Source organism: Heteronotia binoei, chromosome 7 (assembly GCF_032191835.1).
Source record: "Heteronotia binoei isolate CCM8104 ecotype False Entrance Well chromosome 7, APGP_CSIRO_Hbin_v1, whole genome shotgun sequence".
NCBI classification, from domain to species: Eukaryota; Metazoa; Chordata; class Lepidosauria; order Squamata; family Gekkonidae; genus Heteronotia; species Heteronotia binoei.
Window position 1 is genome coordinate 7,924,336 of NC_083229.1, and position 15,214 is coordinate 7,939,549.

Genomic DNA, 15,214 nt, shown 5'->3' on the forward strand with positions numbered 1-15,214 from the left:
TAGATGACCTTGTCCCTTCCAGCTCTAGGATTCTATGATTCTACTTGGCCTACGCCCACACGCCAGCCCTCATTCAAGGATTGTCCCAGGTCACTTCTGTCTCAGCAGGACTCAGGAAGAGCGCTAGAACAGAAATCAGTAATGTGGATCCCATGAATTTACATCGTGATATGATGTCACCCCAGAGTCGGGAATGATTGGAGCTTGCACAGGGGACTAGCTTTACCTTTATTTGTGAATTTCCTGCATTGCGCAGGGGGTTGGACTAGATGACCCTGGAGGCCCGTTCCAACTCTATGATTCTATAATTGACTGGCTACCCTGCACTGTGACACTGTCTGGCTGGTTGCATGACTCAAAGACTGGCTGGGTCCCTGATTGGATGAGATCAAGTAGCCAATAAGAAGAAGAGGAGAGGAAAGGAAAGGTCCCCTGTGCAAGCACCTGTCGTTTCCGACTCTGGGGTGACATTGCTTTCACAACTTTTTCATGGCAGAATTTTTATGGGGTGGTTTGCCATTGCCTTCCCCAGTCATCAGCTGGGCACTCATTTTACCTACCTCGGAAGGATGGAAGGCTGAGTCAACCTCGAGCCGGCTACCTGAAAACCCAGCTTCCGCCGGGGATCGAACTCAGGTCGTGAGCAGAGCTTAGGATTGCAGTACTGCAGCTTTAACACTCTGTGCCACAGGGCAGAACAGAACTGAAAAGAATGGCATCAAAGCTCCCTGGGCAACAAATTACAGCAGTCAAGATAAGCTTTTGGGGAGGGTTCAAGGAGCGTTTCCTCACTCCGAGAAAAGCTGCCGTTTTGCCTTAAAAAGTTTCAAAGACAAGTAGATGGCATTGGCCATTCTTTCCCCCCGCCCCTATTTTGGCAAGCTAAGTTGCCCCTGAAAGGAAGATGAACGATGTCTCTTTCGGAAAGTCTGATTTTTGTTTATGAACTGTCTCGGAGAAATTCAGATCCCTTTGTCTTTGCGATAATAGCTTTCAAAAATAGCCAATAAAAAATGCCCAGATACAATAAGCAGTCTCTAGCGAGGAAAGCAGTGCCTCTTCCCATTTTGGATTTGAAGAAATGAAGGCAGATTCAACAGCCTCTATAAACAGACAGATCTTTGCATAATCACCCCCGTAGGAAAGTCGCATCCTGGCCATGAACCAATTCAGTTGGAGTCGATAGATTTGATCCACTCTCATCCTATCACTGTCAACGTGAGTTGCCTTTCCTTCTCCATCTTTCTTCCCCTTCATTACTGCCATTCTCTTTTAGACTGTAACTTTACCCCAGCAGGGTTTCTCTCCTTTCAGCTGTTCAGCTCTAAATGTGATAGAAATATCTTTTTTAATATATATAATTCCACTTTCGCCTTGGTAAATCCGAGCTCCCTCATTGGTGGGGACTGGGTGGAACTGTGGTGCGACTGTGGCGCGTCAACCTTTGGCCCATCAAACCATCAATCAACTGTCGTTGCATCACATTGGCTGACTCTGCTCTCCCCCACCCACCGATGGCCCCAGGACAGACAAGGATTGGCCCTCTGGGGAAACTGCTAGGCAGTGGCTGCTGCTGCTAGGCAACTAACTTTGCTTCTTTCAGTAAAAAGCAACCAAGCTTAATTTATGGTGACTGACTGTAGACAATGTCCCAAAAAAATTGGCTCTTACAAATTTCTATACCTGTTGAACTGTTCATTAAATTTGTGTGCTGGTGGCTTAATTATAAGAGCTCTGGATTTTAAGCACAGTTCTTGTTATCTCAAGTTTGTTGTGGTGGTTAAATGCACGGACTTTTATCTGGGAGAACTGAGTTTGATTCTCCACTCCTCCACTTGCACCTGCTGGAATGGCTTTGGATTGGGTGTCTGTTGTGGAATATAAATCCAATATCTTCATCTACCTCACAGGGTGTCTGTTGTGGAGGGAGGAAGGTAAAGGAGATTGTGAGCCACTCTGAGACTCTTCGGAGTGGAGGGCCAAGGGCGGGATATAAATCCAACATCTTCATCTACCTCACAGGGTGTCTGTTGTGGGGGGAGGAAGGTCAAGGAGATTGTGAGCCACTCTGAGACTCTTCGGAGTGGAGGGTGGGATATAAATCCAATATCTTCATCTACCTCACAGGGTGTCGTGGCTAGGGGGGGAGGTAAAGGAGATTCTGAGCCACTCTGAGACTCTTCGGAGTAGAGGCCGGGATATAAATCTAATATCTTCATCTTCCTAACAGGGTGTCTGTTGTGGTGGGGAGGAAGGTAAAGAAGATTGTGAAGCCGCTCCGAGACTCTTCAGAGTGGAGGACGGGATATAAATCCAATATCTTCATCTACCACACAGGGTGTCTGTTGTGTGGGGGGGGAGGTAAAGGAGATTGTGAGCCACTCTGGGACTCTTCGGAGTGGAGGGCGGGATATAAATCCAATATCTTCTTCTTCCCCATATGAACCCCGAGGATTGCTATGATCAGCAAATTTTATTTATTTCTTTATTTCTGTCAATTTGTAGTCCGCCCTTTCCCATGGTGGGCTCAGGGCGAATTCCAACATAGCAAACCATTAAAACTAACAATAAGCAATCCAAGATATAAAAACTCAAGTAATCAAACAGTTAAAACGGATTAAAAGATTAAAAAAAAAACAGTTAAGCTGCAGCTCGGAGTTAGTTCAAGGCAGTTTGGATGGCAATTCAGTCATGGAAGGTGTGGACATATCACTTAAGGCATACTTGTCCCAGCCTAGGTGTCCAAAAGTATCAACTGTATCAGCCCAATTTTAGGCTATCAGTGCAGGGAGGAATAATTTAGATGGAATAGTAGGATAAGAATGTCTGCTCGCCTCAACCATAGGCCTGGCGGAATAGCTCTGTCTTACAGGCCTTCCGGAATGGCAACAAATCTGGTAGGGCCCGCACCTCCACAGGGAGCTGATTCCACCAGGTCGGGGCCAGCGCCAAAAAAGCCCTGGCCCTGGTTGAGGCAAGCCAGATATCCCTTGGACCAGGGATGGTCAGGAGATGTTGACTGGTCGAGTACAACGACCTCTGAGGCTCATATGGGGACATAAGAACATAAGAGAGGCCATGTTGGATCAGGCCCCTCAAGTCCAACGCTCTGTGTCGCACATAAGAACCTAAGAGAAGCCATGTTGGAAAAGGCCAATGGCCCATCCAATCCAACACAGTGTCACACAGTGGCCAATATATGTGTGTGTGTATGTGTATGCATATATATATAATGAATATATGAAGCTGCCTTATACTGAATCAGACCCTTGGTCCATCAAAGTCAGTATTGTCTTCTCAGACTGGCAGCGGCTCTCCAGGGTCTCAAGCTGAGGTTTTTCACACCTGTTTGCCTGGACCCTTTTTTGGAGATGCCAGAGATTGAACCTGGGACCTTCTGCTTCCAAAGCAGATGCTCTACCACTGAGCCACCGTCCCTCCCCTACACACACACACACACACTCTCACACACACACACACACATATATATATACTGTGGCTAATAGCCACTGATGGACCTCTGCTCCATATTTTTATCCAATTCCCTCTTAAAGCTGGCTATGTTTGCAGCCACCACCACCTCCTGTGGCAGTGAATTCCACATGTTAATCACCCTTTGGGTGAAGAAGGACTTCCTTTTATCCATTCCAACCTGACTGCTAAGCAATTTCATTGAATGCCTATGAGAAAGGGAGAAAGGGAGAAAAGTTCTTTCTCTACTTTTTCCATCCCATGCATAATCTTGTCAACCTCTATCATGTCACCCCGCCGTCAACGTTTCTCCAAGCTAAAGAGCCCCAAGCCTTTTAACCTTTCTTCATAGGGAAAGTGTTCCAAACCTTTAATCATTCTAGTTGCCCTTTTCTGTGGGGAGAGACGGTCCCACAGGTATGCCGGTCCCAGGCTGCATAAGGCTTTAAATGTCAATACTAAAACCTTGAAGCGGATCCGGTACTCGATTGATAGCTGGTTTAAACTGCGCAGCATCGTCCGACTGCTTGCCCGTACAGGCGATTCAGTCAGCAATCGTGCTGCCACATTCTGCACCAGCTGGAGCTTCTGGATCAGCCTCAAGGGCAAGCCTGCGAGTTACAGTAGTCCATCCTGGAAGTCTGTTGCATGGATCACTGTAGCTAAGTCCCAAGGGGAAGAAGAAGAAGAAGAAGAAGAAGAAGAAGAAGAAGAAGAAGAAGAAGAAGAAGAAGAAGAAGAAGAAGAAGAAGAGGAAGAGGAAGAGGAAGAGGAAGAGGAAGAGGAAGAGGAAGAAGAAGAAGAAGAAGAAGAAGAAGAAGAAGAAGAAGAAGAAGAAGAAGAAGAAGAAGAAGAAGATGATGATGATGATATTGGATTTATATCCCGCCCTCCACTCCGAAGAGTCTCAGAGTGGCTCGCAATCTCCTTTACCTTCCTCCCCCACAACAGACACCCTGTGAGATGGGTGGGGCTAGAGAGGGCTCTCACAGCAGCTGCCTTTTCAAGGACAACCTCTGCCAGAGCTATGGCTGACCCAAGGCCATGCCAGCAGGTGCAAGTGGAGGAGTGGGGAATCAAACCCGGTTCTCCCAGATAAGAGTCCGCACACTTAACCACTACACCAAACTGGCTCTCCAGATAGGGTGCCAGTTTTTTTGGCCTGCCGAAGATGGTAAAAGGCAGATCGTGCAACAGCTGTGACCTGGGCCTCCAAAGAAAGGGGAGGCCTCCAGTATCACAGCCAAGCTCCTCATCTTCTGAGCTGGCACAAGAGATACGCCATCCAGAGTGGGGAGCCAGATGCCCGATCTTAGCCCCCCACGACTCATGTACAGGACCTCCGTCTTGGTTGGATTAAGCTTCAGCCGGCTCAGTTGCCGCCAACCAGCCACTGCTTCCAGAGCCCTGGTTAGATAGTCTGAGGTAGAGTCTAGGTGGCCATCCATCAACAGATAGAGCGGGGGTGTCATCTGCATACTGGTGACAGCCCAGCCCAAAACCTCTGGCAATCTGGGCAAGGGGGGGGCATATAGATGTTGAACATCATTGGCGAGAGAATAGCTCCCTGCAGTACACCACACTTCAGTGGATGACGCAGGGAGGTCTGCTTGCCGATCGCCACCCAAATCAACATCTTCTGACCATCCCTGGCCCAAAAAGACGTCCAACTTGCCTCAACCAGGGTCAGGGGCCTTTTCAGCCCTAGCCCCAACATGGTGGAATCAGCTCCCTGTGGAAATTTGGGCCCTAACAGACTTACTACCATTCCGTAGGGCCTGCAAAACAGAGCTGTTCTGCCGGGCTTTTGGTTGAGGCAAGCGGGCGTCCTCACCTTACTGCTCACATCATCTAACAGACCTCCCTGCTTTGACCAACGATTTGTATGGCTAGATACCAGGCCTACAGCTACGACATCTATGTAGGGTTGCCAAGTCCAATTCAAGAAATATCTGGGGACTTTGGGGGAGGAGCCAGGAGACTTTGGGGGTGGAGCCAGGAGACATTAGGGGTGGAGTCAAGATCAAGGCTGTGACAAGCATAATTGAACTCCAAAGGGAGTTCTGACCATCACATTTAAAGGGACGGCACACCTTTTCAATTCCTTCCTTCCATAGGAAATAATAAAGGATAGGGGCACCTTCTTTTGGGGCTCATAGAATTGGACCCCCTGGTCCAAACTTTTTGAAACTTGGGGAATATTTTGGGGTGAGGGATTAGATGCTATACTGAAAATTTGGTGCCTCTACCCCAAAAAACAGCCCCCCCCAGAGCCCCAGATACGCGGATCAATTCTCCATTATTTTCTATGGGAATAAATCTCCATAGGGAATAATAGAGTGCCCAGCAGACATTTCCCTCCCCTCCCCCCTCTTTCTGATGACACTGAAACGGGGGGAGGGCCTCCAAACTGGGGGATCCCCTGCCCCCACCTGGGGATTGGCAACCCTACATCTATGACACTCATGATATCAGTAGGCAGCCATGTTGGTCTGAAGCAATAGAACAAAGCAGTAAACAAGTTCACCTTTAAGACCAACTAAGTTTTGGCATTTGTCTGTTGCTTTACTCAGGATATCTACATCTTAAATCTATAAAACGTGTTGTACCATCTATGCCGTATATTTTGATTGTTGATTGTTTTACGGTTGGATTTTTACTGTTTTATCATGTTTGTGATCCGCCCTGAGCCCATTAAGGGGAAAAGTGGACTATAAATCTTCTAAAATAAATAAATAAACATGTCTACCGATGTTCCCTCTATGTTGCAGAGTCTTGCGAGCAAAAATTCTACTTTGTGAGCTACTCGTATTAAAGTCGTGAGCTGCTGGCATTAAAGTTGTGAGCTACTGCATAGATTATTGAGCTCCGGGGTCACCCTTCCTGAGCTAAGACAAAAATGTGTGAGCTGGAGGCTAAAAATCTGTGAGCTAGCTCGCACTAACTCAGCTTAGAGGGAACCCTGATGGTGACCCACCTGGATCTGTTTTGATCCTGCCTTCTCAATCCTTCAACTTTTCATTTTGTTAAAAAAAAAAAGTCACTGAGTACTTATCGCCGGTACCATTTGCTTTACCCTTCTGATCTGAGTTGGACATCTGCTCTTTAAGAAGGATTTGACTCCAGGCCTGGGCTAACGGGAGTCTCTGTCACCATGGCCTTCCTCATTACAGATTAGAAACTCTCGACAATGCTTCTTCTGGAATCCAATTTCGGAGCCGGTTGCCAGGGAGTCCCAGGGAACCGCGAACGTGTCAGTAACCTGTCAAGCGCCGGCGTGATCCATCATGGTGCTTGGACTGTTTCCAGACAGCTTACAGCAATTTGGTTGAGTTCCTTCTCTGTGGGATGCGTGTACAGTGACGAATAGCTTTTTTTGCTGTTTCGTTTAATAATGTTAAGAGGATCTTATTAGTTTTGCAGTCAGATCCATTCCTGGAGACACAGCCGGACTTCCCTGACCAGTATTGCTCAGCCAAAGAGTTGGGGGAGGGGGAACTTTGGTGCCAATCATGGAGTTGGAGGAAATATTAAAGGTCGATTACTGGTTTTCTCAGTGCCATTTACCCTCACGTTGTTGTTCAGTCACACAATCGAGTCCGACTCTTTGCGGTCCCATGGACAAAGTCATGCCAGGCCCTTCTGTCTTCCACCATCCTCCGAAGTCTGCTCAAATTCGTGTTTGTTACATCAGTAATGCTATCCAGCCATCTCATCTTTTGCCGTCCCCTTCTTCTTTTGCCCTCTGTCTTTCCCAGCATCAGGGTCTTCTCCAGTGAGTGCTCCCTTCTCATTTGGTGGCCAAAGTATTTGAGCTTCAGCTTCAGCATCTGACCTTCCAGTGAACAGTCTGGGTTGATTTCCCTTAGGACTGGCTGATTTGATCTTCATGCAGTCCAAGGGACTCTCAAGATTCTTCTCCAGCACCACATCTCAAAAGCATCTATTCTTCTGCGCTCGGCCTTCCTTATGGTCCAACTCTCACAGCCATACATTACTACTGGGAATACCATCACTTTGACTATACGGACTTTTGTTGGCAGGGTGATGTCTCTACTTTTTATTATACTCCCAGGTTCGCCATAGCTGTCCTCCCAAGGAGCAAACGTCTTTTAATTTCATGGCTACAGTCACCATCTGCAGTGATCTTGGATCCCAGAAATGTGAAGTCTGTCACTACTTCATGTCTTCCCCTTCTATTTGCTAAGGTGTGATGGGACCAGATGCCATGATCTTAGTTTTTTTGATGTTGAGTTTCAAGCCTACTTTTGTGCTCTCCACATAGATTAGCTGAAATTAATAAAGAGAGAAGAGAAGAGACAGGATTTATAACCCACCCTTCTCTTCAAATCTCAGAGCGGCTTACAGTCTCCTCGCCCTTCCTCACCCCACAACAGACACCCTGTGAGATAGGTGGGGCTGAGAGAGCTCTTCAAGAACTGCTTTTGAGCAGAACAGCTCTGAGAGAGTTATGACTAACCTAAGGTCATGCCAGCAGCTGCAAGTGGAGAAGTGGGGAATCAAACTTGCTTCTCCCACATAAGAATCTGCACACTTAACCACTACATCAAGCTGGCTTTTGGGTTAAAGGATTTGTGAAGTCGCTGACATGGACTATACATATGTGGTCGAGATGTAGTAGAGTGGAGAAATATTGGGAATTGGAATCTAGAACTATTTCTCAAGAAACAGGTAAAGAGTTAGCTTTCTCCACAATTTTTTCCTGTTGAATTATGTAGACTTTCCCCCCTAAAGATACTCAATATTTTCCTTCAAATGCCATAACCTCAGCAACATCAGATTTGCTAAATACTGGAGAGTTCACAAAGAGAGCTTTTTCTTCTCCTCCCCAAATTCTAGAACTTGAGGGCATCCAGTGAAGCTGATGGATATGAGGTTCAGGACAGAAAAAAAGGAAATACTAATTTACCCAGAGAGTGATTCAAATGCGGAATTCACTGCCAAAATATTGTATTGATGGACACAGGAATAAACTGCTTTATAAGGGTATTAGACAGATTCCTGGAGGATAAGTCTTTCAATGGTTAGTAGTCATGGTGAGTGAGGGGAACCCCCACATTCGGAGACGGTAATCCTCTGAATCCCAGAGCCAGGAGCCAACATCAAGGGAAGGCCTCGGCCTCTATGCCTTGCTGTTGGAACTCCAGAGGAACTGGTTGGCCACTGCGTGAGACAGGATGCTGGGCTAGATGGACCACTGGTCTGATCCAGCAGGACTCCTCTGACGTTCTTCTCAAGGGAAGGCTTTGGCCTCTGTGTCCCCTGTTGGTGGCCCTCCAGAGGAACTGGTTAGCTACTGTGTGAGGCAAGATACTGGACTTGATAGACTATTGGTCTGATCCAGCAGGGCTCTTCTGATGTTCTTATGAAGGTGTTGGCCTCTATGCCCTCTTGTTGGCCCTCCAGAAGAATTAGTTAGCTACTCTGTGCGACAGGATGCTGGAGTGGATGAACTAATGCTCTGATCTAGCAGGGCTCTTCTTAAGTTCTCCAAATAATGAGCAGCAGTTGGAGAAATTTAAGGAATGCATACAGTTGAGTAAACTAACGTGTTATGTTACATGATAAAAAAGTTAGATAAGTCTGATAAATGGAGCAGTTTTCTTACAAGGATGGTGAATGGAACCTAATAATGTCTGTATTATAATGTTAATGTTAAAAAATGTTTTTTAGAGATGTGAAGATGAACTAGGAAAGCTTTATCACCACCTTTCTTTTTACTGAATACAATGATTCATGCTGGACGGAGAATAGAATGGTAGAAGATTAAAGTGATAGAAGGGATTTCCCTGTGCTGAACTGCAAGTGGTGGGTTCTAGTTCTGCTCCTTTTCATGAAAAAAAACCCTCTTTGCAAGGGGAAAAATAGCATAGAAGGAATAACATACTACCCCCTCTGTGCTGAGTTTCTGTTTGGAGGAAATTTTCAGGTTTTCTGGTCCTTTCTACACCCTAAATCAGGCTTCAAATAGAAGTTGGTGAGGTCCATTGATGGGGGGAAGGGCAATCCATCCATCATCCTTTCCTTCTACCCATTATACCATAGACCCATGCAAATATGCAGCCATGTATGCTTTCAGCCACGTATCCATCCATCAGTACATCCACCTGTCCACCCATCCACCTGTCTTTATTTCCACCTTTCCATCCATCCATTGACCCCTAACAGTTCCATTTATACAATCCAGACTCAAGAGAAGAAGAAGAAGACTGCAGATTTATACCCCGCCCTTCTCTCTGAATCAGAGTCGCAGAGTGGCTTGCAATCTCCTTTATCTCCTTCCCCTACAACAGACACCCTGGGAGGTGGGTGGGGCTGAGAGAGCTCTCCCAGAAGCTGCCCTTTCAAGGACAACTCTTGCCAGAGCTATGGCTGACCCAAGGCCATCCCAGCAGCTGCGAGTGGAGGAGTGGGGAATCAAACCCGGTTCTCCCAGATAAGAGTCCGCGCACTGAACCACTACACCAAACTGGTGTTTCAAAAGTGTGTGTTTCAAAAGATTAAGCACAATCAAGAAGGGGGGGGGCGTAGCCTGGATGTCACATTTGGTGGGGCACAGAGGCAGGGTTTTTTGTTTAGGGGGGCCATGGTGGTGCTGGAAGGCAGGGAGGTGGCTCTGGCAGGCCACGACTGGAGGCAGGGAGGGAGCCCAACAAGTGAGATCCTAAGGCGCAGCAGGGAACGTTTTCTTGTAAGAGGTGCTTAGTACAATGGAAGATTTGCATGGCAGAGCACGTGAGCATTCAAGCTGAGCAGCAGGAAGTGCCTTCGGCCACTTGGGGATTTTGCCCCAAATGAGCCCCAATGCGGATGGGGGACGTCAGGGGTAGTAAGTGGCGGGGCCTTGGTGTGTTAAGTGGTGGGGCTGGGGCCCCGTGGGCCCTGCCATAGCTACAGTCCCGTCCAGAAGAGAAGAAGATTCACACAATTGACTTAGCAAAACCACAGTCTGCAAGAGAAGACAGTCTGGTATGGACTTAACCACTCCACCCTTAGCTACTCCGCCGTGCTGTTCCTCTTTCAAATGCTTCAGTGGCTCCTCAACTGCTTCCTCCACTAGAAAATATGGTCTCGGCTTAAAGTGGGTTATTCAGGGAGGGAAGCAGTTAGCAGAAGTCAGTTTTGAAGGGGAAAGTGTGGGAGGAAAAAGAGTTCAGTGCTCCCACCCCCCCCATCACAAACCACTTTAATTCACTCCCCCAGCCTCTGGTTTACACTTGCTTGGCATGACCAACACAGGCTGTTTCTACACTCAGAGATGATGGTGATGATGGTGGTGGTGATGATGATGGTGCTGGTGGTGCTGGTGAAGGTGATGATGATGGTGATGGTGGTGGTGATGATGATGATGGTGATGATGATGTTGATAATGATGATGGTGGTGATGATGGTGATGGTGGTGATGATGATGATGGTGGTGATGATGGTGATGGTGATGGTGGTGGTGATGATGATGATGGTGATGATGGTGATGGTGGTGATGATGATGGTGGTGGTGATGATGATGATGGTGATGGCGGCGGTGGTGATGATGATGATGATGATGAAGAAGATGGTGGTGGTGGTTATGATGAAGATGATGATGGTGGTGGTGATGATGATGGTGGTGGTGATGATGATGAAGAAGAAGAAGATGGTGGTGGTGGTGGTTATGATGATGAAGATGATGATGGTGGTGGTGATGATGATGATGATGATGGTGGTGGTGGTGGTTGTGATGATGATGATGATGAGTTTGTTTATATTCTGCCCATTCCCCCATGGGGGTTCAGAGCAGAGTACATCATAAATAATAAAATCATAATAACATCACAATAACATCACAATAACACCACAATAAAAACCAATTGCAATATTCAGTAACAGTACAACAGGACGGTCCAGCAAGACGGTATAATAAGACGGTATAGCAGGACAGTGCAGCAGATGAACGCTGTAGGAGAGCACAGTAGGAGAGGCCAACCGATCTAATGGATGGATACCCGTCACCTCATCCAAAAACCTGGCAGAACAGCTCCGTTTTACAGGCCCTACAAAAGGCTAATAAGCCAGGTAGGGCCCGGATCTCCATAGGAAGCTGATTCCACCAGATTGGGGCAAGGACCAAAAAGGTCTTGGTAGAGGCAAGACAGGCCTGGTAGAGGCAAGATTCTGATTTCATGAGCAGCAGAAAACTCCTGTTCAAAAGTACTCTTGCAAGGTGAGGAGAAACCCCAGGGAGAAACCGCTTTCGGTGCCAATTCAAGAAAATGAGTGTAGACGACTTAAGATGATGCAAAGCAAGATAGAAGTGACAGCTACAATGCAGATGAACATTTTAAATGCGCACTGAGAGAGGATCCTCTTTCAAGCATAGAAACAACCATAGACTGAGCTGTGCAATCTTCGGCTTCCCTGAGAGCTGTCCATGGTGCTGATTTTTCCATCCTTTTTTGAACATTGTTGTTCAGTCGCACACTTGAGTCCAACTCTTTGCGACCCCATGGACAAAGTCACGCCAGGCCCTCCTGTCTTCCACCATCCTCCGAAGTCTGTTCAAATTCCTGTTCGTTACATCAGTAACGCTGTCCAGCCATCTCATCTTTTGCCATCCCCTTCTTCTTTTGCCTTCTGCCTTTCCCAGCATCAGGGGCTTCTCCAGGGAGTGCTCCCTTCTCATTTGGTGGCCAAAGTATTGGAGCTTCAGCTTCAGCATCTGACCTTCCAGGGAACAGTCTGGGTTGGTTTCCCTTAGGACTGACTGATTGGCTCTTCTTGCAGTCCGAGGGACTCTCAAGATTCTTCTCCAGCACCACAGCTCGAAAGCATCTATTCTTCTGCGCCCCCCCATCCTTATGGTGCAGCTCTCGCAGCCAACTTTGAACAACTGAATCTTAAATTTGTTTTTTGCTGTTCTGTCGCAGCTGACTTCTGGTGACCCCTCTTGGGATTTTCAAGGAAAGAGAAGTTCAGAAATGGTTTGCCATTGTCTACCTCTGCATCACAACCCTGATATTCCTTGGTGGTCCCCCATCCAAATACTTGCCCTGCTTGGTTTCCATGGGTAGCCATGTTGGTCTGAAGCAGCAACAGATGGAGCACGGGAGCAAGACTCCAGTTAAATACTCTCAACATTCCACAATCAAAAAGGGTACATCTGCCCATCAGTCTCCAGTTTTGATAGATTTCCTTCACTGTGCTTCCCCCTAGAATTAAACCCAACAATGTAAATGAAGCTTGTTATGCCAGTTTTGGTTTTGCATCTGTCAAACACCTTTATTATGCCGTGTGCTAATTCGCTTCTTGTCAGATGTAAAATCTCACCAAATTTGTTCTGTCTCTTCTTTTGTCATAGCGGGTGGGATAGAAACGTTACTGGTCAAATAAGATTCAGATACACACGTTGTCAGCTGCCATAGCAAAGGGTCTGTAGCGTTTCTGCTCAAAATCCTAAAGAAATCAGAATCGCCAACCCTGCTATGGACTGACCATTTTTTGCTATTTGAGGTAGCTGGAAATGAATGCATAATAAGGAAGGAGGATGACAGAGTGTAGTGGAAACGTCCCGCAGGGCCACTCTGGTCAGCCCAACCTCAGCTGATGTTCTAATGAATACACACTCACAGACAGCCAGTTAACAGAATTGTATTAGGGTTTAGGCAATAGCAAAGTCAAGTTACAGTCCAGAAGTCAGTCCACTTGCAGTCAGTCCAGCCAGTTCAACAGTACAGGTACACACAGTCCAAAAGAATAGTCAGTTACACAGTCCATCAATATCAGTCCATCCAACAGTCCAACAGCATACCACTCCTCTCCGTCTGTTCTCTCCACAGTAGGTAGCATTGTGGCTACTGCTCTTATACCCCCACCAGCCAATCACATCCCTTATTGGCTAATGGGGTTGCACATGCTACTCACATGCTTTCACTTTATCACCTGTACAGCAAGTGTTACGTAATCATACCAACAGTACCAAGAAGCCTTAAAGCGACGGATACTGTCAGAGACTCTGAAGTTCTCACCATTAAGTGATTCAAACGTTTGCTGTCATCAAGGAAGTGAACTGAGGAAACTCATGCGCTTCTATTGTTTGCATGTGTGTGTGTGTGTGCATGTGTGTGTGTGTGAGAGAGAGAGAGAGAAAGAAAGAGAGAGAGAGAGAGAGAGAGAGTGGGCAGAGAGGGGGTAGGGAGGGAGGGAAAGAAAGAGAGAGAGAGTTTGCACTTGGAACTAATGTCAACCACTGGTGACTTGCCTCCAGAAGGCTATTCATAGAGGTGGCTGAATACGTCCCGCCCCTGCCTCCCAACTGGGTATTCCAAGAGGTCTCCCATGGAAGTATTTGTCAGAGCCAATCTTGCTCAGCTTCTGAGATCCGATGATATCGGACTTGCCCGGGCTATCCAGGTCAGGACCATTCACTTCTATCCTTGATCTCCCACAGGAACCGTGCTTCCCCCTAGAATTCCCCCTAGAAAGCCCCTTCCTGAACTGCACGGGCTACAACTGAGTCATCGATGAAAATGCCATAGAATATAATTCCAACATTTATGCATCCCTGCTTTGAAAAATTGCCTGATTTGTTCGTGTTCCTAAATACTAAAATTAATGATCTATTGTACTTCAGCGTCATTAGCGTGAGGACATTTTTATTCTTTTTTTTCCCCCTTCCCTGCGCTAAGACTTTATGCCCGTTCAATCAGTAAAACCAATATAATGTGGATAAACGTACCCTAAAGAAAGACACTATTCGGTACGTGGCTGTTGAGATGAAAGGGGTGATAATTAGAAGTGTTACCAGAGAAGCCGAAGGATGAAAAAAGAATTTGGAAAAGAATGGTTCTCTAGGTAGCCTCAGTGACTGTCACTGGGCTGGTCCAGATGCTCGGACGCATGACACAAGTCTAGTCTGTCGCTTCACAACTGCAATCACTCCTGAAGGTTGCGCTCAGTGGATGGTGAACATGTGTATGTAAAACATCCCTTGATCAGGTTTAGCACAGTGTGGTAGATGCACAATTGCCAAGCTGAGTCTGGCCACTGGTGAAAGATCTGGAAGAAGGGACATGGGGGGTGAGACACAGCCCACATCACTACATCATATCCAGGCAAAACCCAGAAGTGACAAAAGGTAGTTCTAGGAATTGCTGGAAATGCTGAGCTGCAACCCTTCATCATTTTGGTAGCATCTTTTCCATATGCATAATATGCTTTTCGAGATGGGGCACACATGACTTTATACAGTATTCCAAATCTATCTATCTATCTATCTATCTATCTATCTATCTATCTATCTATCTATCTATCTATCTATCTGTCTGTCTGTCTGTCTGTCTGTCTGTCTGTCTGTCTGTCTGTCTGTCTGTCTGTCTGTCTGTCTGTCTGTCTGTCTGTCTGTCTATCTATGTCTGCCTGCCTGCCTGCCTGCCTGCCTGCCTGCCTGCCTGTCTGTCTGCCTGCCTGCCTGTCTGTCTGTCTGTCTGTCTGTCTGTCTGTCTGTCTGTCTGTCTGTCTGTCTGTCTGTCTGTCTATCTATCTATCTATCTATCTATCTATCTATCTATCTATCTATCTATCTATCTATCTATCTATCTATCTATCTATCTATCTATCTATCTATCTCTCTCTCTCTCTCTCTCTCTCTCTATCTCTATCTCTCTATCTCTCTATCTCTCTCTGTCTGTCATCTGTCTGTCTGTCTTTCTGTCTGTCTATCTATCTATCTATGTATCTGTCTGTCTGT

At 46.6% G+C, this 15,214-nt stretch overlaps 1 non-coding gene across 1 annotated transcript; it reads right to left on the reverse strand.

Moving 5' to 3' along the window:
• Positions 1–3,366: 3,366 nt before the first annotated feature.
• TRNAP-UGG (transfer RNA proline (anticodon UGG)) lies at positions 3,367–3,433 on the reverse strand. The gene has a single exon. It is a non-coding gene; the product is annotated as a tRNA-Pro (tRNA).
• Positions 3,434–15,214: the final 11,781 nt, after the last annotated feature.